The sequence below is a fragment of the Calidris pugnax genome, unplaced genomic scaffold (assembly GCF_001431845.1).
Source record: "Calidris pugnax isolate Ruff unplaced genomic scaffold, ASM143184v1 scaffold26, whole genome shotgun sequence".
Taxonomy (NCBI): Eukaryota; Metazoa; Chordata; class Aves; order Charadriiformes; family Scolopacidae; genus Calidris; species Calidris pugnax.
Window position 1 is genome coordinate 459,152 of NW_015090765.1, and position 27,120 is coordinate 486,271.

The 27,120-nt window shown below is 45.3% G+C and overlaps 1 long non-coding RNA gene across 1 annotated transcript; it reads right to left on the bottom strand.

The window, feature by feature from the left end:
- Positions 1-1,614: 1,614 nt before the first annotated feature.
- Positions 1,615-11,194, bottom strand: LOC106902754. Its single transcript, XR_001414585.1, has 4 exons — positions 11,041-11,194; positions 7,427-7,591; positions 3,450-3,565; positions 1,615-1,715 (listed from the first exon to the last, which is right to left on the bottom strand). It is a non-coding gene; the product is annotated as an uncharacterized LOC106902754 (long non-coding RNA).
- Positions 11,195-27,120: the final 15,926 nt, after the last annotated feature.

The following is a 27,120-nucleotide window of genomic DNA, read 5'->3' on the forward strand; positions in this document are numbered from 1 at the left end:
AAATCTGCAGTAGCACACTGAGGATTAGATTTTACCCTGGAAGCAGGACAGACCCCCTCTGACAGAACCTGGCTGCAGAGTGTGGGTACCTCAGCACAGACAGATGTGTGCCTCTGCAGGAAAAACAGCCCCTCATTAAAATGTCATCTGCATACGTCTGTCTTAGTTATTTATTTCTTAGTCACTATTAGAAGAGGAAATGAGACAAGTCTCCTTTTAGCTTTGTTGCCCCTGCTTGCTCTGACAAATTAAGAAAGCTTTGTGTGAAGTGCTGCACAGTAAAAGGGGGGGAAGAGGATGGTTTAAAAATTAACTAATTGCATTTTGAGCAAAAAAAAAGTACTTTAGATTAAGTAAGTCCATTAGAGCTATACTGAACATAGCATGAGTCAGTCACTACATCTCACAAAGCATGGAAAACTGCAACCCCTGGTCCAGTATCCTATTCAATCCCCAGCACTCATTCCAAGAAACCAAGGAGACTGCTACTGGTGAGGATGCCCTCTCAATGAAACATGGTGCTATGGCTATCACCATCCTAGTGCCTTACCAACATACCAGGCTTTCCTGTGCAGCTGCCTCAGCAGGATGCACTGAAGAGCTCAGTCCGATTCAGGCTGCTGATGGTGGAACACTCCTGCAAACCAGCGGCGCGGTACCATCTTGTTTCCTCCTAAAACAAGAAGGTTTGGTTTGTTGGGGTTTTTTTGTTGCCCTGTGACCATTTTATGAAGCTGATTTATGAGACACACACACTTATGCACACATTCCCAAACACTAACAGCCCAGTTTCCAGCAACTTGTATTCCTTCTGTTCAACTGTCCTGCACAAACAGCCACAAAAGCAAAGCCTATTATATGGGAAAAGCAGCAATGTGTTAGGCTAAGCTCTGCATCCTGGGGCAAGCTGAGGGGGGAAGAGGGCAGGGCAGGTGGGGCAACAGTGGTCACATCAGCCATTTCAGTAAAAAAAGTGAACTGAAAATAACCGCTCTGATTTTTATCTCAAATATGTGAAGCAGTTAAGCATACAATTTTTGAGCAAATCGGTGCACGGCCAGGAAAGGGGATCTCTGTAGGGGCTTTTAGCTGCTTGGGGGACAGAGGTCATTATTTGTTCATAAAGGGCACAGAAGTGAGGCAGTATAATAATGCCATAAAGTTGTCATCTCTAATAGAAGGAAAATCTGCAACACTAGCAAGATTTTAGTTCCCCCACTCATCAATTAGGGACTTCCCAACTTTTCCTGCGGGTTGTTTGGTAATTGTGGCTCTCATTTGATATTTTATTGTACTATTTTATATTTTAATCTTTTGGCGTCACGGTGGGAGCCCCCCCCAGCCCCATCCCCGCCTCTCCCCGCCCGGCTGCTCCCTCGTCCCGGGGTGGGTGGGCGGCAGAAGCTGGACCTGAAGGTCCTGTCTCATCTCTGGGCTCCAGCTGCCACCTGCTGGTGGCTCAGGCGTCACCGGCGGGGGCTGCTTACCCGGGGATGGGGCCCGAGACGATGGAAACCCCCCTTCAGCTTCATTGGCCGGCAACGACTGCAGAGAAATACAAAAAGGCTGGAAAAATGTTAAAGCCCAGCACGTCTCCCCGTGTATTACAATTACCTCACTGCCGTCGTTGTAGCACGTTGTCGTTCTTGAGTTCTTGAGCCAGTTGTGCTCTTCTGTTATCTAAGTACATGTGGTCCCAGAGATGTCCCATGAGCCTAGGAAAAAGGATTTTACACTCCGAGCGTTACCACTGGCTAAGGATAAATTTATGTTCAGAGCCTCGAAGCTAATTCAGGCATATTTAAAAAAATACAACCCACCACACCACAAAGTAAAGCGTGGAGTCGGATACACCATCCAGAGAGCTCTCGGCTGCAGCACAAAGCTGGGGCTTCCAAACAGCTTCTCTGATGGGAGTAAAGCTGGGCAAGGAAAAACCTATGTGTAAGGAAGGTTACTCACCTGTAAACAGTGTTTTGCCAGGTGCCTCCTTTATCCCTCACCCCCACACCCTTCTCCCTCCTCCTACTGAAAGGAGCTCGTTGACTTGCAGGATAAAAAAGCCCCGAGGCTGCAGGTGTGGGGCTGAGAGAAGGATGTGCAATGTGCCAGCTCACACGTACTCCCCTTTTGAGAGCAGGAGTCAGGCTCATCCCTTCAAGTTACAAGTGAGGGAGGAAAAGAAAAAAAGAAAAGGGAAAAAAAAAAACCCAAAAAAAAGAGACCAGCCTGTGGTTTGAAACGCTCTGGGGCTCCTCGCCTGGCAGCCACACAGGCATCGTGTCTTGAGGACGACTGTTGCTGCTAATGTGGCCACGAGTTCCAAAATAAAATGCAAACAGAAAGTTTGTGACACTACATGAATTTAGAGACTGTCACGACTTTCATGCATGGAGTCTCTGCTGTGAACTTCAACTACTTGGAAATGCCAGGGAAGTGAAAGTGCAGGAAAGCACTGTTTTATGAACTGGCTTTCTGTGTAAGTCAAAAGAGCACAACCTCCAAAAACTGGCAAGGCCAGTGGTTGTTTTAACACCCAGGATGAAAAGAAAAGGATTGGAACAATGTAGCTCCTTCTCACCTCCAAGAGAAATTAAAATTGAAACAGTAAGCAAACAAACAGCAAAACAGAAGATAAAAACATCCTGAAAAGTATTGAGAGGGAGATTTAACGAGGCAGTTTAACATCTACAAGCACAATCCTGGAAAGATCACTTGACGAGAGATCCTCTCCCCCCTTCTTTCTGATATTTTAGCCTAATTGACAGAGGTAATGTAAAAGGATATGAGCAGCTGGCCAGAGAAGAACCCATAATAGACCAGGCAGAATGTTAACAAAATGTAAAAAAAAAAATAAAATAAAAATCACAAACCTCAGAACAATTGTACTCACTTTTCCCCATTGGCCATTATTTTAAAGTCCTTAATAAATAAAACAAACACACCAAAAAAAATTACCCTTTCTACCTTAGTCAGCATACTCATTGCTCACATGGCTCTTCTGCTTACCCAAGAAGCTTGCTCTAGCATCAGCTTTACACACTGCTATTAATATCATCAATAATTAATAGAGCAACTTGTCACAGCCACAGCACAGAAACAGCTTTTACAGGACCTGGGCCTAATGTTCTCGTGCAAATGCTCACCTGCTGTTCCTCCTGTTGTTGCCTGTTTCTGAGCACAGGACAGTGATGTGCTCAGGCGATGCAGGTTTCACCACCCAGGGTGTTTGTGAGGACATCCGAGTGCGATTCGCACAGGTCTGAGTTGGCTGCTCTTGCCCACAGTTGCCCAAGGCACCTGTGTCTTTTCACCTCACTTGACCAATAAGTCTAATCTGAACATGTTAGTATCTCAGACGGGATTAAAAACTCAAGCATTGACATGAGACAGTTTCAAAAGCCGCCTGGGCGTCCTCTGTGTTGACATTTAGCTGTTTCACTGCCTACCAGAGCATGGGGATTTCTCCTTCCACTCCAAAGAGGCTTGTGCAGCTCAGCTCCAACACAGTGTGCAAGTGCTGGGGAAGTCCAGGTACCCCGGGGTGTTGGTTCTTCGGTCCTGACTCAAAAAGGAAAAAAACACTTAAAAAACTATTTAAGGTCAGACTCTGCTTAGATACCTTTAGAAACTCCCTCTCATGGCATAGCTGGAACTGAAATTTTGCATGTGGAGCAGCCTGAAGTTGTGTTTTCCTAACTATTTCCATTGCCAGGGATGCATCGGGCCATTTCACTCTTTCCAAGCCACAGGGCTGACCACCATGTCTGCCTGTGAGAGAGGATCATGCCCCACTTCACAGACAGGCTTTCCCCCTGCCAGAAAGAGTGTGTTGGCCCCAGGCTGTTTTTAATGAGAGAGAAGGTGGGAAATGATGGGGGGGTGGGGTGGGTGGGTGTCTCACACAGGTCCCCCCTCAAAAAGCTGAGTGCTGCGCTGGGCCTCATGCACTCAGTGTGGGGTTGCTCACTGTGGGGATGGAGGTGGCATCTGCTGCACTTACTGTTTTGCTTTAGCATGGCCATTGCCTGCCATTGTGAGGGTTGCACAATGTTCAAGGGGGTCACTGCTGGCCCATGGAGCATCCAGAGGAGATGGCTGGCCAGAAACCAGCACCACCCCACGCCTGGTCTCACAGCGTAGGCGTACGTGGCCCTGCTTGCAAAAGAAACTTGTGTGCCCGTGCTCCTGTGTGCTCCCTTCACTGTCACCATTGCAGATGGCAAGACCCAAACCCACAATTGCTCTCAGGCCACCTCTGTCCAGCAAATCCTCCCCGCCAGCAGGAAAAATTCCAGAGCATATAGTACTTGAAATGATATTTCCAAGGGATGGGTGGCCAAGGGCTGGGTGCAGGCATGGCGTGCAGTATGAGAGGCAGCATGGCAGAACAGTGCACTAAGGGAAAAGGGAAAAAGGGAAAAAGGGAAAAAGGGAAAAGGGAAACCACACTGGGTGCTAAACAGCCCCACTGGGCCAAGCTGATCCCCAGCATTTCTGCTGTCTCCGCAGAGCACGGACCGGTCCTGCAAAGCTTCAGAGACAGTTCTGTCTCTGCCTCCCCTCCTCACCCTACTCTGACCAGACACTCACCCCTACTGGTGTCCCTGCCACTTGGCTGACAGCGTATCACTTTTACCACCCAGAAAATCAGATGTCCCTCAGATTGGTGCAGCTATTTTAGCAGAAAGCTCCAGGCAAGTGCTTGGCCCAGGGCAGGGCGCGCCGAGCCCACACCACCTCCCGGCGAGCGGTGATGCACGACCACTCGCTGCGCTCCCAGCTTGCCCTTCTCTCATTTTGATCTCACCCCTCCTGATGAGCCCCAACTCCCTACGTGCCAAAGCAGGGTGAGAAGACTGACACGATTTTTCCAAAGCCCCCGGCAAAGTTCTGGGACCCGGAGCACAGGACTGGGCCAGCTCCTGCCTCAGCAGGCCGGCCAGGCAGCGGCAGCTGCTCCCCCAGAGACGGGGAGAACAATAAGAAATACCAGATCTGCCGCAGGAATGCGGGAGATACCGTGGCGGGGGGCCCTGGTGAGTCTGGGCAGGATTTGCTCACGGCTTGGAGGCAGACCAGAGGTTGCCACTTCAACCGCCCTGTCGCCGGGCCGGGGTGACTTGTGGGGGGGTGCGTGGCGGGGCCCTGTCCCGCCGTGGCCCTCGACGCCAGATGGCAGCCAGACACCGCCGCACGGCCCTCCCAAACCGCTCAGGGGAGCGCGGCCGCTCCTCGGCAGGCTCCTAATTAATCACATCTGCGGATCCTGTTTTGAAGGGCAGACTCACACAGATGCGGTACCACACGGGTGTTTTACAGCTGAGCTGGTAGCACGCTTGGAGCTGCGTCACTCGCCTACGTGCAGCAACACACTGCTACTGCAGGAGGAAAATCCCACTCTTCCTCTGCGAGGAAAGGCCACGTAACACCTAACCAAGACCTTTCCTTAGGGTTTGGATGACTTATCTCACTAAAGAAAAGCCAGGACCAGGCAAATTAGGAGCGACAGGGCTGCCAGCATACCCAGTCATCACAGCTTGGTGGGCTTCCATCTGACTGCAAAGCCAGAGCAGCAGCGATGCAGCTCACCCCCAACGTGTGCTGGGGGCACACTGGTTACCCTGCTTTATTCAGGTGACTGAAACCAGGGTCTGCGCCCTCAGCTGCAAAGGCCTAACACTAATTTGAGAGTCACACAGTTCCTCTGTTGGGTAACATTTTCCCTCAACAATTTATGAACTTTAATCCACTTTTGAAATGTAGGGGAGGCTAAGTTGGATTACATTAGCTTAACTGCTCATGTCATAAACTCTTGAGAAGTGGGACTGGAGTTTTTTTTCCTCCAGAAACCTTTTGTTGGCCCACAAAATACTTGTTTTTTTTTCTTAGCTCAGACACCAAAAGGGGGAGTTTTCAGCTTCCAAAAATAAATCAAAGACACCACGATGCCTGCAGGGTATTTGTTTCTCCATAGGAACGTGAACCTGGTGGTTTAGTTTAAGAGAGACTAAGCTAACTCTCACATTTTCTACATTCCTCTTTTTCCTAATATATCAAGATCGACAGGTTTGAACTGTTGTTTTAATGAAAACCTACTACTCCTGAGAGGGTTTCCTGTTTTAGAAAGATGATATTTCAGAGCTACAAAATTCCAAATAATTTGACTTGCTATCACCTTCGTCAGGTCCCTTAACCTCCTTATGCCTCAGTTGCCCATTGATGAAATATGAGTGATATTTACCCATTAAAAAAAAGCATACAGACATCTGCAAAATACTCATCTGTCCCTAAAAAGAGAGCTTTTAAAGTGATACCATGATAAACTGAAATTTCTTCCACAAGGTACAAATCAGAGTTTGCTGTGTGAGGCCTTGGAAAACGCTATCCCTGCATGACCAGAGCCCCTGTGGCATCATCCCCTGCCAGCCCCTCACAGGGGCACCTCCAGCTCCTCCATCTTTATGCATGATCCCTGGTGGCCAGAAAACCTCCTCTGAGCTCTTGGGTAACAACCACAAATTGAAGCAGCCTTTAGCTCTCTAATTAACTGGAGCTAAATCACCACATAGCTACCCCCAAAGTGTCAGGAAAATTAAGCCAGTAGTCATAAAGTCATGCTGTGCTCCAGCCAAGCCCTCTTTCATCATCTCTAATTCAGGCTGCTGAATCAGTCCCAGGTAGGTTTTCCCCTCCCTTTTGTGCATGTGGAGCCCCAGAAACATCCTGGGGTAAATATAAACATGCCTGACCTGGAAACTCCATCTCTGGACAGTTTTCAGAGCTTAAGCTCTGCAAATCAGAGCAACAATTCTGCAGACTGGTGCAAATCACTTGTTGAAGACACGAATATTTGTATTAAACTTGCAAGTACAACACAACTCCCTGAATATGTTTTGGGTCTTGGAAACTGATCTTGAGCTCCCAGTGTTGTTAATTCTGCAATCCAAAATGCTTTTTTTCATGTCTACTAAAGGCAATTAGGATTTTCCAACTGTTCTAACAATTAAGAAGCTCTACTATGTAAAAACACTTTCTTGTGTTACAAAAGTTTCCCTGAATTGTAAAATGCATTACAAAGGGGAGGCAGTCAGTCCCTTGTACACTGCTTGGGCTGCTCTCCTGGCAGAAAATGACCACTGGCAGCTTGCAAGGCATGGAAAAAAGACTTATCGCCCAGATCCTGGAAACACAGTCAAAGCTGCCTTAGCTGGGCAAATAGGCACTGATTTCTCAGCACTAGTCCCTGGAGGTAGAGGTCTGCTGACGTCAAGGCTGGGGTTGTTATTGCAGGGCTCACAGCCCTTAAAACATTTTATCTGCAAGCCCCAGCCCAGTCCACTGCAGAGAAAAGCTCTCCAAATGCTGCTGATAGGGACGGCTGGGACATGAGAAAGTGGAGTGCTCCCCACACCTCCCCACTCACCTGCTCCAACTGTGCAGCAGCATGATTCAGGGATCTCTGAAATATCCGCTTCGAGAAGCCAGTTGCTCTCCCGTTTCACTCAGAAATCCTCCTGGAACATTGCTGCTTCCTGTCTGAACGCCTCTTCTAAAGCCAGGTTTTCTTCCTGCTATGCCAAAGGAGCCTCTGAAAAAGGAAAAGTCGGCAAAGTTCAGGAAAGTGCTTATCTGATATGCAAAAGCTCACAGGTGCAACATGAAGGAATGTACAATGCTCAGGATTACATGCCCATCAGGAAAATGGGAAGCCACTAATAGTTTTCAAAGCTAGACTCTCACTTTTGAGGAGACTTGAAGATTCCTTTTATCAGGGAACGTTTCCTGATAATTTCTTACAGAAAGTGCATTGCTCTTATCCCTTTGCATTTCAGGTAGATGAAGCACTTCATGAGTTGCTCGCTGCCCCACTGCTCAAGGGCAGGAGTAACTGGGTTTTTTGGTGGTGTGGGGAGGCTGAGACACCAACTTGCTGGCAGGGCTGGAGCAGAGCACAGGCTGACCAGCCCTGCAGTGGTGCATGCGGGTGGTGGGATGGCGTATCGCTGCCCCACAGAGCTGCCAATAAGCTGCTTCACTTTCCGGTGCAGCAGCACAAAGCTGCACGTGGGCTCATTTTCTGTTTCCCCCTGTTCTGCGACGCAGACATCCCCGGGGTCCCAAAGTCACAGGATGAAAAACTCATCCTTCCTTTTGGCCCAGGTCCTGAAGAGACATATGCACATGCTTAGCGTTGAGCACGTGAGCAGCAAGGCTGATCTCTGTGGAGCAATCCACATGCTTGAGCCTCTGCACGTTTGGGAGCGGGGGAGAGAAGGACACTTGGTTCTTTGGTGGCCTGTTTTACATACCACTGGTGGAAATCCCACCCAAGAGAGAGCTGTGCAGCAGGATGGCGCTGAGCTACGCGGCTATTTTTATTTCCATCGCTCGTGGCCTTGCTGAGACCTGCTCCGAATTATCTGGGATATTATACCCTAGACGAGTCGAAACAACAGGTCTTGCTGCAGACTGTCTGTGTTTAGTGGGATGATTTAGTTACTGCTTTCCCCCCACCCCGTCTTCTTCCTTATTCCCATTAGTGACACGTTGGCTGCAGAGAAAAGTTATTCATGCTCTAGAAATGTAATATTTACTCAAAACAATTTTTATTTGGCTTGGCTTCTTCCCAGTGCCATAAAGTGATAGCCAACCCCAAGTGCTTACATAGACAACATGTGCATCTGAGTCATATTTATGATCCCAGTTATAAAAAGCACACAATCTTGTTGTTTGGTGCAATAGGATGGGACCAAAGGCATCAGCACGTCTTGAGCATAGCCTGTCTCTGGAATCTGCAAAAATTTGCCATGCTCCAAATTTAGAACTTGTGGGTGGAAGCTCAGACAGGAGCCAACTTTTTATACCATTACATCACAGGAATTGAGGGCTTCGTGCCAAAGGATCCAAGGAAATTAATAAAGAGCAGAGGCTGTCCAGCTGTTTGAATTTAAAGTCACGGCAGAGAGGTAATTATTAATAAGAGTGGCTTTATTCAGAGCATAGTAATCTCATTGCTTAAATTGAACATATCCCCTCTTTACTGCAGCTTACTATTCTGTTGGAACTTGTAAAGATAATAGTAAGGAATTAACATCTGTAAGAGATAGGCCCAGTGAAGCCGAGATCGTTCTCGATAGAGGACACGCTTCAGTGATAATTTTCCAGCTAAGAAATGCTCTGTGAGTGCACGCGTTTGCCACTGGCATCACTGCTCCCCTGGCTGGAGGGGGTGGCTGGAACGTGGCGTGCATTTTTCCAGCTAAAACACACAAGGTCTCACATGGACAGCGATCAAAGCCATATCCAGCTAATTTGAAGAGTAATTCAATTTGTTTGACCTCCCCGCGCTGGGGGCAGCCAGCGTAAGCTCAAATGTCACAGCCTCCCAGGGGTCGATGGTAAAGCATCAGGGCCTGTGAGGCTCGGGGTGACCCACCTGACCTTCCAGCTGGTTTGGGAGGCTCTGTGCATGCCCACAACCCCGGTGGTGAATGGCCCTGTGTGCAGAGCATGGCTGTGCCTTGGGTAAGGGCAGTGCCCATGCTGGGAGGGGACCATTACCTGCCTCCTGGCAGATCATGGAGCCCAGGTCTGCTAGATTCTGCTTTCTGCATCTCAAAAAGCACAGCACAGGTGACAGGCTCCAACAGCCAACCTGCAGCCCTCAGAGGGACAGGCTCCACAGGGAAAAAATACTGGGTCTGCACACAGAAAGGGGTCATGGGGTCTAGGTGCTGAGACTTTTCATGCTAAGGGCTGAACGCAGGCTTGCCACAAAACATATAGCCAAGAGAATACAGCAGCATCTTTGGAAAGGGGGCATCCCTGATGCTTAAACCACAGAAATGCTGATATGCAGCTTCAGAGATTTCATAGAATCATAGAATCATAGAATTGCCCAGGCTGGAAGGGACCTCCAAAGGCCATCTAGTCCGACCTCCCTGCAGTCAGCAGGGACACCCCCAACTAGACCAGGTTGCCCAGCGCCTCATCGAGCCTCACCTTGAATATCTCCAGGGATGGGGCCTCAACCACCTCCCTGGGCAACCTGTTCCAGTGCTCCACCACCCTCACAGTAAAGAACCCTCTCCTGCAGCTTATACTCTTCTCAAGGGTATACAAAAGCTATGAAAAATTTAGAATTTAGCTCTGGGTTCTCTAGGAAGTTCTCTATTCCCATTTTACAGATAAACAAACTGAGGTGGGAAGCAACTAAAAGCTTCTTCACCGGAGCGATACTGTTGGAGTTCCCAACAAGACGCTCCTGCACCCACAGCTATCACATCGTGCTTGCACATGTTTTTCTTGCAGCAGCACATACCAAGCAGCTTTACACATCCATGCCTCACCAGGAGCCAGCACGCTATCACATCGTGCTTGCACATGTTTTTCTTGCAGCAGCACATACCAAATGGCTTTACACATCCATGCCTCACCAGGAGCCAGCACAGCAAAGACCAGGACCTGCAGCTCCCAACATCCCCTGTTTTGGTCTAAGCACCTACCCACATACGGTATCCCTTTCTGCAGGGAGAACAGATCCAAAAAAAAAAAAAAAAAAACCAAAAGAAAATCACTTCAACCGTGTGTCCACTGGTGACAATTTCCATGATGGGAAGAAGACAATTACTGGTAGGGAAAAGGAAGTGATGAATAGCAGAAATCAGGTCATTCTCCATTTCTTAAATATGGTGTTTCCACTGGCAACACAGGCATGTGTGTGCAGGGGGTGTTACAAGACTTCAGCCTGCTCTGAATTCAACACTCTCTATTACTAGATAAACTTCCTGTATTTCACCTAGAAAAATATGATGCCAACCATTCAATTCCTGCCAGAGAACCCACTGAGAGATCCTGGCCCTGCTCAAGTACAAGGTTTCAATACTATGCACTTTTTTCCCAGCGTGTAGCTGATCATGCCGGACTGTACTTTGTTTTTTGTGAATAGGAGTGAACATCTAAAGATTAAAAACACCTCAGGTTCATTAAACATCCCATTTATGGTTAAGAGATGCCCTCCCGTGACCCATGACTCACATGGTAAGCTGAGGCACTGCAGTGGGTGAGGACAACCTTCAGCTGCTGCTTCACTGTGTGATGGGAGATACCTTGCTGGGTGGGAACCTGGAGCTGGACTGGCTCCTGGGGCCGACTTGTCCACGCAGCTGCATGTCGAAATGCTTCAGACCCATGTCAGATGCTTTCTTCAGTTTGGCAAAGCATGGCACAAGGAGGCTTTGAGGAAGGACAATACAGGGTTTTCCTTGACTGCTAAAAATGCCTGCAATATAGGACTTAAAAAGATAAATGGATAATAAGTAGATCGGAGTAATTGGATACCTTGAAGATGAATTTATTTTAAAAAATTATCAGGGACAGAAAGTACCCCCAAAACTATCACCAGACATTTGCCATAGTAAAAAGACAAAAGACGTCTTATTTCCTATTTGAATGGCCCAAAGTAAGTTTGGTTTGAGGAGTAAAGTAGCCATTTTACCTGCAGTCTCATGCTGTTACTCCACAAGTTTTCAGTGCACGCTCCATCTTGCACTACAGAGAGTCTGCAGCCACATGCCACTGCCCCTCTGACACGTGGATAAAGGGGGAAGAGAAAAGTCAGCAAAACGAGCAGTCTTAAGGATACTGTCATGCAGCCCAGCAGCTGGGAATGCCTACCTGTCAGAGCCAGACAGTGGATACTCATCGTTCTCAGCCCTTCCTTTCAGATATTGCAGGAGAGTAACCTCACTTCCTAGAGCACTGAGCGAGACAAATAACTCTAATAAGCAAGTGATTGTATGGAAATAGATGAAACACTTCAAACTATAACCCAACAAGTTTCTAATCCATGGCTGATCTCCAACTCTCTTCCCGCTGAAGTCCCTCCCACCCCATCTACAGTCACTAGAAACGCTGCAAGCATTTAAAAATCTGGAGACCTTGCCCGTTCTTACAAACTGGGCAAGAGTCAGATTTCCAAAATGCTATTTATGCTTCATAGAAATTTCTTTCCCAGAAGTCCCTTTGTCTCCAGTAGACAATCCCTTATTTCACCACTAATTCCAGATGCAGCCAACCACCATCCTATTTAAAAGTCATTCTCTATACCATCATCTTCCAACAATGGTAGCAATAAATACATTTGATCAGGTAATTTACCTTCTGCAATCACAAAGCTAGACTAATGACCTGTTTTATTTTCTGGCTTGTAGTTTGCAAAACCAGCTCAAACTAGTAGCACAGAAATTAATACTAATATATAAAATATGGAAAAGGGTTTTATGAGAAGGTGGGTTTGTGGCTTCTTGTTTTGACTTTTTTCCATGAGATTCTTAAGTATCAAATCCTGAAATTAAGAAACCCTTGTGGTGCCTTAGTTCCTAGCAGCTTCTTTAAAAGATGAGTCGTTCAGAAAGCATGGAAAGTATTAGAGTCATTGCTTTGATGTCTTTAATAGAAATTTGGGATGGATTTGAAAGAAAGGAGGAAAGTGCTGTTATTTCCTTTTGGAATGGCAGTCTGACATGACTGGTGCTGTTATACAACAGAGCGACCGAACGGCAGTGCACACGCTAACCCAGCAGCGGGCTGAGGAACTCGTCCTCCTAATCAAGTTTATAGCTGGATGCTAAGGGGCTCAGCAAACAAACACTCATGTTTATTATAACAGAATGAACAGAATGTACCACAGAGAACATGACTCACTTTTCCATAGGACGCCTGTCTATTCTCTGGGTTTGAATAATGAAATATTGCACCTCTCGCTTGCAGTTTGTTTTACAAAGTTTTAATGAGTTCATCCCAACGAGCTGTAGCCCTGCCACATAAAAACTGATTCATTTGCCTTGTGAAAATAAGCGTGCCTTTTGACATGACACTCTGCACTAGGCCCTACTAAATCAGCCAGAGAGGCTAGACTTGCTCACAGGTGGTTTTAGTCTCGAGTGCTTTTTGAAAACGAAAATATGCGGTCAGCTTCAGCAGCATGCCGGCTGCTTTCCCTTGGGTGACAGGCTGTCCTGCTGCATCCAAAGTACCCCTCCTCCGCTCTACAGAGTCTGTCTTTTAAACTGGGGCTTTAAAACCATTACTTTCTGTAAGAAAAGGGTTTGTTTTAAAGCAGAGTTTGGACAAGGGGCATTTAAACATGCAAAAACCGAAAGAAGCTGCTTATTTCACAGGAAATTCGGATTAAAGTAGGTGTCCTCATAAGACCCTCCTGCAAGAAATTCAAATGAGGGGCAGGGGAGGGAAAGAGATTTTTAAGTAAACAAGTGAGAAGAGCCAGGGAAAACAAGAGCAATGAGCAGAGTCTCAGGTGGCCAACTTGGCAGAGCAGGGTGTGAAGGAAGGAAGAGGCTGTGGGACAAGGAACCGCTGGCGTTTACAGTAGTCAAGGAGTCTCCAGAGTTTGTGACTTTAACCACAAGTTGCTTAACGATACTGTACGCTCCCTTTTCTTTCACATCCAGCCCTGGTCATGTGGGTAAATCCCCTTTCCAGTCAAGAGAGTGGACGCAGGTGCACGGGTGGTGTTGTGGACAGTGCTGTTTGAGAGAAGAGGACCGGCAGAGGGGGTGTTTCACTGTACCTTGAAATTACAGGAGTCAAAAGGAGAAAAGGCAGCTCCTGCTGACTCAGGTCTTGGTCCCAGGACTGGAGAGGACTGGTGAGTAACAAGGTAGGGACTGAGGTGTGGTGGACTCCCTGGTGGACACCACAGGACTACCCTGTGGTGTAGACAGGGCCAGTTGCAGCTGAGGACTGGTGAGTAACAAGGTAGGGACTGAGGGGCCGCCCTGTGGTGTAGACAGGGCCAGTTGCAGCTAGAAAGAGATTTTCTTTTTTCTATCCCTGAAGGCAGTGAAGGCCTTCAAATGCTAGAAGAGAAGGATAAGGTGGGAGAAAGGGTGCGTTTGTGACTTCCCAGCGATGGATGCAGGAGAGCAGCAGGTCCACTACCAAAGAGGTGGATGTAAACTGGCACTTCAGAGACTGACTCGTTGCTGCGGCTTTCTACCAAGCATTTACAGCTACTGCAAAAGATACGCTTGATTCATGTTCGTGATGGAGATTAACCTTGACTAAGACTTTGCAAGTTAGAAAACCATTTTAGGTTAAGAAACGAAATATTCCCCAGGTTAAAGATTGCTCAGATTATCTCTCATCTTTATGGGAATTTTTAGCGTGGCTCTGCAAATGCACTGTTTGAAATTTATTTAAGTATAATTTTGCAGCCTGAAAAACTAGCTGCAATAATGGAGAAACTAACTGAATGACAAAAAAGCAAATCCTAAAATAGTTACCATTAACACCAGGAAGGCTGGGGGTGTGTTATCCTGTGGTTTTCTGTGCTTAGTAGCAATGTGTCATCATAAAGAGCGTGCATTTAACGGCTGAACAATGCTGTGCATGGTGTCACCTTTCCAAGGGGTAACTGCGCAACAGCTTCTCCAAACTGCTGAATTTCCACTGCTGAAGCAGTTCATTAAAAAAAAATCCTTATACAGCTGGGAATTATAAAACTCTGCAAGAGCCTGTGATGCCAAGGAACTTCATTTGGAGGCACACCTACGTTTCTAGTGCTTTGGAAGCTGGTCTTTTCCAAAAATCTTTCTATAGATGCTAAAGTAAGGATGAATCTGGCCACAGTCCATTCACCATGAGTGATTATAACTTAAAGGGACATTCTCTCTCTTTAAAAATTCTAATTCTTCACGTTTCTGGTTAAAAAACACAACACAAAAGAACCAGCCCTTGTGCCTATGTCAGTGTCTTAGCTGTATAAATTTAAACATTCCATTGTAAGCTAAGATTATCTTGCCTCTTGCCCACTGAGACATGTGGGTTTGGCTTTATAAGACTCCATTACTGGCCTGCTTGAACCCTGTCCAGCAAGTTTTCATCTAAATTGATTAGGACTTGGAACGTATTTTCTTGGACAAATTGTGTTCTAATGAATAGAACACTCCCTCACAGCTGTCCTGCCAGAAAGCCAAGATTTTTTTCTGTCTAGAAATCATCCCAAAGTGACCCTTAGATAAAGTTCAGAATCCATTTTCATTTTTTAATTAAGAAAAGGTTTGCTTAATTCCATTCCATACATTTCAGTGCTAGGCAGCTGACATGATTCCCCCTAAACATTTTATTTTAAAGAATTTGGTCGTGATGTCAGATCTGCCACAGACAATATATTTCTAAACACATTGTTTACATTAAATGCAAAGCATGAAGACTGCTTCAGCAGGAGGAAAAGTCTCTGTCATCCCAATTCCTGTAGGTGGCATATAGAGCAAACACAAGGTTGACTCTATTCTCTACACAATAAATTTAAACATTAATGAAGACAAACAGGGGACACCACTCTAAAGCCTCACCCAGGCACCAGGGATTTCCATGATGCCCTTCTCCAGGGACATGGCTTCCCAACAGATGCCTCCTCCCACTCAATAAGTAGCTTCAAGAGCTCACCTTCAAGACCAGGAGTGGACTGGCTGCGAAATCCTGTCATTAATTAATGCTGGCCAAATGAAGAGGGCATTTTGTCTCAATAAAGGGCCATGGCCACTCTGAGGTAAGAGCCTTCCCCAGTCAGGATGAACACACCTTTTCTTTTTAGCATTTGCTCCATACTTGTTCTCCCAGATGTCCCATCTTGGTAAATGTTTCTGTTATGATTAGTCCATCTGGAATTCTTATTCTATGACCATTCACATGGAGGATTTCATTCAATCCAGAATACCCAGTGGACATCCATGATTACATCATTTTGCTTATCTTTTAGCAAGAGTATTTCTAGGAACCAGGAGTACAATTTGAGACAAGATCAGATCCTTTCTAATCTTGCAAAAGATGGTTCTGACCCATGGACCTATGTGGCAATAACACGCCTTCAGCATGGTTTCAGGATTTTGCTGACACATGGCACTCAGAAATTAAAGATACTTATTTACAGGAATTCAAAGGAGCAGGTCTTTCAAGGAACATAACTTACCAACTCTTTAAACATCAGCTATACCTTTAACAAGACAGGAAACTGAGGGAAAGTCACCTATCCTCAATCTTGAATGGAATTTTACTCCTTCAACTACTAACTATGCTTATAGAAGAAATATTAAAACATGACAAATTGTTCTGCTACAGAAGCAATTAGCATTGTGGTATTGCTTGTGGAAAACAGGTCGTAAGATGACAATAAGAGTGGGAAGCCTCCTCTGCTTTCAACAGACTCTGCTTGCTCATACTTGCAAGACACACTGAGCTGCAGAAACTTACCTGAAATCCCACAGAGAAAGATGATAGCTGCTGCAGTTATTCTCGAAGGCCTTTATTGAAAGCTGTGGTCCATTCAAATCAACACGATTAGTCAACCTGCATGATTAGATAAAAAAGGTCTTACTTAAACTTATGCTGCTTTGGCAGACAGACTCAGGTGGAAAAATATCACGTACCTTGGCTAGAGGTCATGTTGTCTTTGCTTGTGGACTAAGAAAACTGGTTACATTTGCAGCCATCGCTTTGAGATCATATTTGTTGGGTTTTTTTCCCTGTGTGCTCTTAAACTAGCTCATCGGAACCTAAATATAATGACAGGGAATGAACATGAGCAAGATTTACTAACACTTTATTACACTGTATTCTGCAGCCTGCTATTGTCTGGAAATGTGGTTATAATGGGTTGATTATACAACGTTAAACACTCCTGAAAGCATACACAGAAACTGTGATATAATCATGCTCGGAGCAGTTATCTTTAAACACAAGCATGGGTTCAGCGCCCAGCGGAGAGCGGCAAGCGAAGCTCTGGGCCCAAGGCAAAACAATGACCAACTGCCAAGAAACATCCTCATTAGTCTTTGTTAGAGTTTGTATTTTTAAAATCATTGTGCAGTTTAATTAAGTTGGTAACATGCAGATGAGAAAGTGGAAAAAAATGTGAAGACATAGGGAGATGAAATGCTAAGGCACTGAAAGATGTCACCTCCTCTGTGAAATGCTTACGTTGTGAAATAAAAAGAGAAGAAAGAACGAGTCATTTCAGGATATGTCTGGAATGAGAGATAAGACCAGAAGATTACAATCTTCTAGTAGTCTTCCACAAAACCTCTTTATTTGCATTCTACATCACGCGGTCTGATTCTGAACACAAATAAAACCAAATGGAGAAGAGACAAGAAGATGAATTACAGTCTAAGAAATGGGATTTCAGGATATGGTGGCACTTTCAAGACCCTGAGAACTTGATCCATATTCTCTCTGAAGATGATTAACAATGTTTACTCACAAGAGCTGAAGGTTTGATCAAGCCTAAGTCATCATAGAATGATTAACTTGGAGACCAAGGATGTAAATGGGATAAGAAGACAGAAGAGAGAGAGAGCAGAAGTCAAGTCAGCTCTTGTGACAACCCCTGGTGGTCCCTGCATGCTACCAAGTTGAGCACTGGCTTTAAGTATTTTTTGGTTGTATTCCAGCTTGTTATACACACTCAGCTCCTCTCTCTGTTTATCTGTTTTGCAGTGCTGGACGTGTGAGTAGTTTTGTGAAATTATATAAAGCTTTTAACCAGGCACAGCCAAAAATGTTTAGAGAGAGACAGGCAAAACTATTTCTTGAATTGAAGAGGAGACTTCAGGCCAGACCCTAGCTATCACATCCAGGTTAAGTTCCCCTTGCAACATTTCCAGAAAAAGAGAGGACTTCAAGCTGTCCCTGGGAGCAGCCGGGAATTTCCTTTTCCTGGAGGGACCCATGGGTGGCATCAGGCCAGATGAAGGCAGATTCCTGCTGTCCACTCCCTGCTGACAAAGCGGGTGATTCCAGTCATCTGACTATCAGGAGGGGACAACCAGAATTCAGCCTTGTGGTCCCCTGGGGAGGAGCCCAGCAGGCTGAAGCTGCCAAAATCCCATGAGCTTTTCCTGCCCTCGCCTCAAGTAACAGCTACGTAGGCGGGAATCGGAATCGCACGTATCGAAACCAGAGAAAGTGAGGTACTACCAGGGGGCCTGCCAGGAGTTTTGCCCCTCATCTGTGCAGAAACCAGAGGATTTGCCCTAGCTTGTGCTCTTTAGCACGTGTGGCTGCCCTTGTCTTGCTGCATGAGTCAAAGGCTGGCATGCAAGCGGTCCCCCTTGTGCATGGGCAGACAGGTAGGAGACTCTGACAGCAAGACCAGACATTACATTATCTTTAACTCTTACATGCCCAGTAATTCATCGACACCCTTTTCACAGAAGTCACGTGGATTGCCAACATCCCGGAGTGGCCCTGCCTCAGCAATCTATTTGCATGCTGAATTTCCACTGTACTTAAATGACAGCTTTGCGTAAGGACTTGGTCTCCAAAAAACAGAAGTGCTGGACACCAAATACAAGCTCTTGGTAGTTAGTGTTTTGCAAGATCCATCCTTGTTGAAGGACTGGGGATTGGGATGTTGAAGGATTGGGAGCTGGGGTTATTCAGCCTGGAGAAGAGGAGGCTGAGGGGAGACCTTATTGCTCTCTCCAACTCCCTGAAAGGAGGGTGTAGAGAGGGGGGGGTCGGTCTCTTTTCTCAAGTCACAGGCGACAGGACAAGAGGAAATGGCCTCAAGTTGCGCCAGGGGAGGTTCAGGCTGGATATTAGGAAACATTTTTTCACTGAAAGGGTTCTCAGGCATTGGAATGGGCTGCCCAGGGAGGGGGTTGAGGCCCCATCCCTGGAGGTGTTCAAAAGACAGGTTGATGTAGTGCTGGGAGGTCTGGTTTAGTGATGATGCTCCTTGTTTGTTGTGCGGGTGTCTATTTTTGTCAGTCAGGTTGACGGTTGGACAAGATGATCTTTAAGGTCCCTTCCAACCTAGAAGATTCTGTGATTCTGTGACTGCAGCTTTGTACCCTTTGCCATTGAATGGAGGGACAGAAGGGTTACAGGAAAGGCACACTTGAGCTCTTTGTAGGCAGTATGTAGCATTGCAGGGAATGAGCCAAAATGTCAACGCTAAGGAAGCAAAACAGAGAACCAAAGAGATATGGGAGTGGAGTAGAAAGCCCAGAATTATGGACACAAATTAATGAACCAGGAGGACTGGAAACAGGAACAAGCTGTCAGAACTTCATCTCTTACAGGGGACAAAAAAAAAAAAAAATAAATCACAATTTCTGATGCTTTTGATGGAAACAGAGTTATGCAAGACTGATATTGTTCACACTGATTTAATTAAGACTCTGTCAGCACTGTCAAGCTTTATTGACCCGGTATTTAACATATATAGAAGTCAGTTTTTAAAACGTGCTCTGCACTAAAAATCAGCATTCTATAAATGGTCCCAGTCCTAGAAGGGTCGCCTTTTTGGCACAGCAGACTCTTGAGAGCATCCCACTTATGTGCTAAGATATCTCTATCTAGCTGAAAAGATTACAAGCTCATGCCACATTCCTTGCCCACACAGTCCTCTCCTCGCAGTTTGTGGGAATCTGGGGTGTCCAAGGAATGCAGAGTCAAGCTTCCTGGCAGCATCCCATCATGGAAATTATTTCACAGAGAATTAATCCCTGATTCTGACACTTCTTGTCATGTTAGATTCAAATCTCTACATTTGCTGAGCTGTAATGAGCATGGAAAGGCAAGGACTAGACAATGGATTTGCACCACTTGTGAACACTTTGGTTTCTGGGCTGGTTAGTGACAGAAGCAGTTCTCTATGTAGAGAAACGAGCTCAACTGGATGTCAGCAACAGCCCATGGGTAGAGTATGCCACAAACCTCAGCTACTGTCATGTACAGCCCTATTCACTGGGGCCATGGAACCTCTAGCACCAACTCCTGCAGCTACGGGACATAGCCTTTCTTCTTGCCTGAGTGGGCAACAAGTACACACCAGCTTGGAGTCACCAGTGAAATCAGCTAGGTCTCTAGTGGGCTGCCTCAGGGAGTACTATAGATAAAATTCAAACAGAGGCAGCAAAATTAATATCAATGAGAACAAACCACCAGCACTCCCAGAAAATCCCATGTTCTGTAATTGTAATTGCTTCATCACTGACAGGAAAGAGCAATGTTTTAAAATAGAAGTTCACTTAATTGAATTTCCCTTAAGGCACAGAAAATAAGCTTTCATGAAATGGTATCAATTGTTCAACAATAACATGCTCTCCTGACTGAAAACTGGGTTAGGAATTTGAATTGTATTTTCACAAAACATAATTTCTAGCCCAGTTTCCAACTCCTCCTTGAGATAACCAGGCAGGTTCCACCTCAGTGATTACTGAGTTAGACTATGGGGGTCAATGTATAACCAATGTCCAGCTTCTCCACATACCTACTTGATGGAGGCTGGTGGATCCACTACAGGGCTTCAGACACACAAAGGCATTAAAGGAGTTGGTTGCTTAAATACCATTGAAGATGTGCATCCTTATCTTCTGTGCTGGGGCTCAAGGTTCAAAACTTGGTGTCAGCCCACGTGAGGCCAGCTGCACGCAGGACCCACATCCTTGTCCCTCCTGGGTTACAGGGCATGCAGAAATGTAAATCTCAGGGTTCTAAAAAAAGAAAAAGACAGGAACACTCAAAAACCACAGGACAATGAGAACCCATACCTCTTTCTGATAATATGAAAAGTGTTAAGAAGTCATGTATTTACGTGTGAGATATTATCTTTCTGAAAGCTTGTCATAAATGTGGCTCACACCGCAGGGATGGCTATGCTTTCCAAGTTTGTACGGCAGGAAGAATATTTCCTAGGGAATAAGGTCAAAATATTAGTATTCAACTGAATCAGTATGGGCCAAATTAATGAAGTTACTACTCCATCATAGATTTCCATACGTGAAATCTGAGAAAGCGGTTGTATCAACAGCACATCAATCCATGACACTGGTCAGAGGAACAAAAAAAATAACCTTCCGTTTCAAAGTTTTGTTCAGCTTTGGCACAGAAAGGTTAACTTTTGTTTAAACAATGCTTCTGAACAGATAATGTTAATTAAATGTTTGCATTCAAATCTTATTACACAGTGCAATAAGTTTGCTTTCTATACAAACACTGCGCGTCCGGTACAGAAACAGAAAGCTGGGGGGGCAGACACTAATGAGTAATAGTTCAATCCCATGGACCTTTAAAACTAAAAGCAAGGAGAGGGGAATGTTTGCCATCTCCAGATTTCGTGTGCATCTGCCTCTAAGCTTCTTCACGTTCTCCAGGGATGTGCAAAATTATGTGTTTAAATATTCATTTTCTTTTTACTCTAATGCTGCTTAAAACTCCTTTTTCAAGCCCAAGAATGACATAGCCAGTGGATGCAAATTATACTCAGTAAAAGCAGAAAACTTGCAGCAGCATTGGGCAAGTCAAATGCCAAGTTAGCCCTGATGTGATGCAAAGCAGCTAAATCATCCCTCCAGATGGGAAATGTTGATAGTCCCTTAACTGTAGCAGTCCTAGCTGCAATATAGAGGTGCGCAATTTGGCTTTGTTAAGCAGACATCATGGAACTATTTATTCTGTCCACAAGTCAAGCAGGAAGTTTATTAAACTTGCATATTGCTGGACATATCACCTGGCTGCTGTGTTTCATATTGGAATGCAAAATTGGACGGTCCATTTCTGTATTGACGTAATGTACTGCCATGCGGAGGATTTCTCTTCGAGCCTAAGACCTATTTTTCTGACCCCAGGAGCGCATTGGATGTTATGCATCCAATTCTTGACAGGAATGCTTCATTTTGCTCTTGAGCAACCACTTCGGAGCAAGCCAGGAGCAGAATCCAGCTCTTCTTGGCTGGAAAAATTGGGATGTCCCAAAATGGGGCTTTTTAACAGATGAGTGAAAAAACAGAGAGCCCAAAGGACCATCCCTCTCCAAAGAAAATCATACAAATCAACAAGGAAAAATTCCTCTTTGTACGTTAGACTTCCTACGATGGTAAAACAGCTGTGTGCTGTTGAGCTTAGCTCTGCTCCAGCATACCCCTGTTTGACTGTCTCAACGAGGCCCCAAGGGGACACACCGATGCTCCCTGAACCCTAGATTTCTTGTGGGACTCCGTCTTGTTTGGACAGGTCGTCCTTGCAGCGGACCTTCCTGCCACCCCAGCACACCCCAGCTCTCCCTGCGGGCTGGACACTTCCCTTCCATCAGGCTTGGCTGGCCTGGGGCTTCCTCCCCTGCCAAGGTGGTGCCTTGCAGCCAGCACGTCTGCTGGGGACATGGATGCTGCTGCTGCCACCAACGTGCTCTCTCTCACCGGCCAAAAAGCTGCAAATACAGTGCTGCTTCCAACAAATGAGAGCTCCTACCTCCCCCAGGATGGGGAGCCCGGGATGTTGTTAGTGGGGTGCAGGACAGTGGTTGGGAGCACAGCATTATCACAGAATCACAGAATCTTCTAGGTTGGAAGGGACCTTAAAGATCACCTTGTCCAACCGTCAACCTGACTGACAAAAACAGACACCCACACAACAAACAAGGAGCACCATCACTAAACCAGACCTCCCAGCACTACATCAACCCGTCTTTTGAACACCTCCAGGGATGGGGCCTCAACCACCTCCCTGGGCAGCCCATTCCAATGCCTGAGAACCCTTTCAGTGAAAAAATGTTTCCTAATATCCAGCCTGAACCTCCCCTGGCGTAACTTGAGGCCATTTCCTCTCGTCCTGTCGCCTGTGACTTGGGAGAAGAGACCGACCCCCACCTCTCTACACCCTCCTTTCAGGGAGTTGGAGAGAGCAATAAGGTCTCCCCTTATATCCACCTGAAGGCCCCATGAGGAAGAAAATGGGGGAGATGACCAGGCTTTTCAGACATAGATGCTAAACCACCAAGTCCCTCTGCAAACGCATCAGAGAGAACAAGGGACTCCTGAGTAATTTTTGTAGTTTCTCTTCTCTGTGCAGCTCTGTGCTGCTCCATGCAGCAGTATAAGCTATGGGGCAGAATTTATTTTTCCCCATTTTATTTGCCCTCCAGAAATAATTACCAATTCAAAATCAACGCCAAATAATTTCGTACCCGTATGAAAGTTTTCTCTTAAGAGCAAATAGTGTTCTTTTCAGACTTCCCTTAACGCCCCCTGAATGTGCACTTGAAATTTTGTTGAATTTAGCCAGTGTACATCCTTTCAAAGTGGATAGTTCAAAAGATCACTTGTTTTCAGCTAAAATTGTACAAAATACACTAGGTGTTTTGTCCAAAGAATCCCTCCCAGATTTACTGCAGGCCAACTGGATTAATAAAATGTTCACAGAGAGAGTAGTCGGAGAGATTTAAAATAGGAAACATTTTCTTCTCTGTTCGTGCAATTTTTTTTTTTAAAAAAAAGACAAATACAACATCAGCATGATGTATTATTTTACAAATGTATAAAGGCTCTTCCCTGACACTTCACTCTTCATAGCAGTCTGTAGAAGGTAATTTAAGATGCAGGCATTTTTTGAAATATGAATAGACACACACTCATCCAAAGCACACCAATCTTTTTGGCCTGTTCTGAACAAGAGAAACTTTAACTGCTATAAACATTTCAAGTGGGCTGGATCTCTCCGGGGAAGGAGAATTACATTTTTTCACTTCTAGCTTAATACAGTAGGAGTAGGCAAAACCTAGCATATGTACAGGCATGTGGACTCAGCTACCATCCCTCAACACCCCTTTGTGGCCTAATGCTATTGTAATTATTAATTTTGTTTCTGCACTTTGCCTGCCTGCTTGAATTTGCATGTTACTGAACCTCAGCATCACCTGCATGAACTATGACGAAGGGACCCATGTTACTGGGTGTTAATCAGCCCAACCTCCTGCTCGAAGCAGGTCTATCACCAATGCCAGAGCAGACCAGCAGGTTCAGCTGCTGTCCCAGTTATCAGGAAGTTTTGGTATACCCACACCAACATTCAGACTACAAACCCCTGCTGCCTGAACTGGTGACCGCTCCAGGGACCACTTGAGTCTTTACAATGGTGAGGAATTGCCTCCCATGAAGAATACAGAGGGGAATGAAGGTCCTCAGCTACACAGAAGTTAGTATTGCTGCACCAAGCCTGACAGCCTCATGAATTTTTACAAACTGTAAAAATGACCACATTCTAAGCTTTGACGTGGGGAGAAAAGCTAACTGTATACTATAATTACATTTTCTTTGGACTTTCTATCTGTACACCAGAGCTGGGGTTGAAAACACTTTGTACAAAGCAGAAAGGAACTTAAAGCACACTCACTTAATTAAATCAGCTTCCAGCATTCTTGTTCAAAGTAAATGCACAGCAGATAAAAATTTTAGTGTAACAGGAATTCTCTTTCTTTTTTCTACATTGTTTTTAAATTGCGATCCTATCTGTTCCCTTTCCAGAGAATTAACATTCATCTGCATTTAACATATATTTAAAGGACAGGGACTAGGAGCGTAAGACTGCACAGGATGCTGCTCCTGATGTGTTCACCCAGCTGTTGAGATTCCCCACCGAAGAGCAAGAAGAACTGGTATGTATTATATTAACATTTCTCAACATGTTCCTCACGCAGCTGCAAGAGGCCAACCAAAGAGGATGCCCCCTGAACAGCCTCCTAGGCAGGCCAGGTGCTAAGGAACAGACTGACTTTATGACACCCTCATTTTGCTCTAAAGTATTTGCCATTAGTCATAAAGCTTTACACATTCTGTTCACTTGCACGGTGAAAAGGTTTTTACAGTAAAAATTCAGATATTTTCCGCAAGTTAATCGAAGTTCAGTAAGCTGTTTTTTCTCATTGCTAGGAACATATCTGCTTGAGCTGGAAAACTTCCTGGCAAAGAGGAAGTTTTTAAGGAGGAGCCAGTACTTGTCAGGCCATGAAGAAAGCTCGAGAACTCCCTTCTCAGCAAGCCTTACACCTTCCTCACGGCTCCTGTGGCTTTGCACATGCCTGCAACTACATGCCCCAGAACCATATGCTACTTTAAAAAGGCAATTTTTTTTCCTGAGTTTGAACTTTGGCTTTGTTTTGAAACCTTCCCCTTTTTTCCTGACTAATGCAGCTCATGAAGGAACCTCGGGCCAAAAGCATAGAAGATGCTTGTGATGACCTACCAAGATTTTAACAAGGGCGTCCTCAGCACGTCGAGGTTGCACATCGGTGGAATGTGGCCCGTATTAATAATCCTTTAACTTCTCTCAACACGCTCAGAGACAGCCTTGATGCCAACCCACAGGGTCCTGAGGGCAGAATGACAGCATCCAAATAGGCTATTAACCTGAAAGACAAACGTTTGCATTTTTTGCTAATCCCCTCAACTCCTTAGTATTTTGGAGTCTCTTTCTCATAGTTGCACTCACAAGATCACGGAATTACTTATTCTAGTCTGAAGGAGGCTAGTCATGTGCTGGCATTAATTGTGAGATCTGTCACTTGTTTATTAGCACATTGGTATATGGCAAATGTATCAGATTTACAAATAAGGGGCTTTGTTCAGGAAATTACTCAGGCATATGCCAAACCTCTCTATGAAAGAACATTTTTGGGAACGTGGGTGTGAATCATTCACAATACGTCGAGCGAGCATTTCTCTGCACATTCAGGAGGTAGCCTGGTAGGTATGGACCCTGCCCCTCCATCCTATCCCTGTCCTGAGGCAAACCAAGGAGCAAAGCACCACTGCAGCACTTCACCCAGTGTCACAAAGGCATCAGCCTCTTCCAAAACACTGTACTAACGTACAAGCTGCAGGAATGCAGACTGACCACTGCAGAAAACTGGCCAAGTCTTAAAGTCTTTTCTATGGTAGAAGCCACTGTGGCAACAAGAGATCAAGAGCATCTTGATTTACATTGATACCTTTGAGTTACATAATCAGAAAGAATATTACGGGCAATGGGGATTTAAAACAATCACATACCCAAGCCAATTTTACACTGGTCTTATTGGAAGATGTCATAACAAGACACTTTGGGTGTTGTTTACATTTCCAAAATGACAAAACCAGAGGACAGAACAAATGAAACTAAAACCCCAGGCTGCTTCATGTAGTTTCTACACCTCAGCAAATCAAAGTAAAAAAAAATAAATATCCTAAAACTTCCCCACATCGTCCTCTCCGCTCTCACAAGGGGGGGAAAGAAGGATTGTTAAGTGCTGTTAAAAGACTAACTTTTAGCATTAATTCCTCATCTCAAGTTTGTTAAGTGAATACAGTGGTGACCCTCCTGGCACCTGAAGAAGAAAGCTGACATAGGAAGGTGAAGAAAATACCAGCAATACCGAGAGAAAGAACAGCAAGAAAGCAAGTTTAGTATTACGGACTTTTCGCCAAGTGGAGGCAGATCTTTCCTTGTTGACATGACACAGACTTTACTTTTGGGCTAGGTGTGCTGAACAGGAAAGAGTTGGGATCCCCCCCAGCTGCTCCACTGGTCTTGGTCTGGTTAATCTCTACCAGAAACACGCTTGCCAACCCTCTCCCCTTTCCAACCATCGTTAAGCATCAAGGTCAAAGATCAGAATCTGCAAAACATGTTGAAAGACTTGTCTTCTCTGAAAGTGAGAAGAAAGCATGTCTAAGTATTCAGACTGCATGCTTTTCAGCATGGGCATGCTGGATTATCAGAGTTTACATGATAGCTTTCATCAGGGGATCACACAGCACAGTGCAAACAAGCCACATGTTAACCCTGTAAGGCAGGGATAAATCAAGATTTTCTGTCTTTCACTGAGAAGAAGACTAAAAAACTGAGAAATTTAGGGATTTGTGCAGGGTCACAAAGAAGTAGCAGAGCTGTGAAGGGAGCCTCTGACCAAAATAACATGGATGCATAAGAAAAAGTCCAAACTCCACAATTTGTTTTATTCTTATGGGATCACAAGCCCTAAGATTTCACCAGGTCAAGTAAGTCATGGTCTGCTCAAGGATATACATTCCTTTTCTATCATGTAACCACTATGTGACCCTGACAAAAAGTTTAGGGGTTTCTTTTCTCTAATATAGGCTCTTGCTGCTTGTTTAAGAGGAAGGAAAAAAAAAAGAAACAAGACCCAGGTGAGCATACAACAACAAAACAACCACTCCAGCCTCACTTCATTTCACTTGCAAACAATTAGTACTTTTCTGTTCAGGTATATACTTTTTATATATACTGTATAGGTATATACTTTACACATAC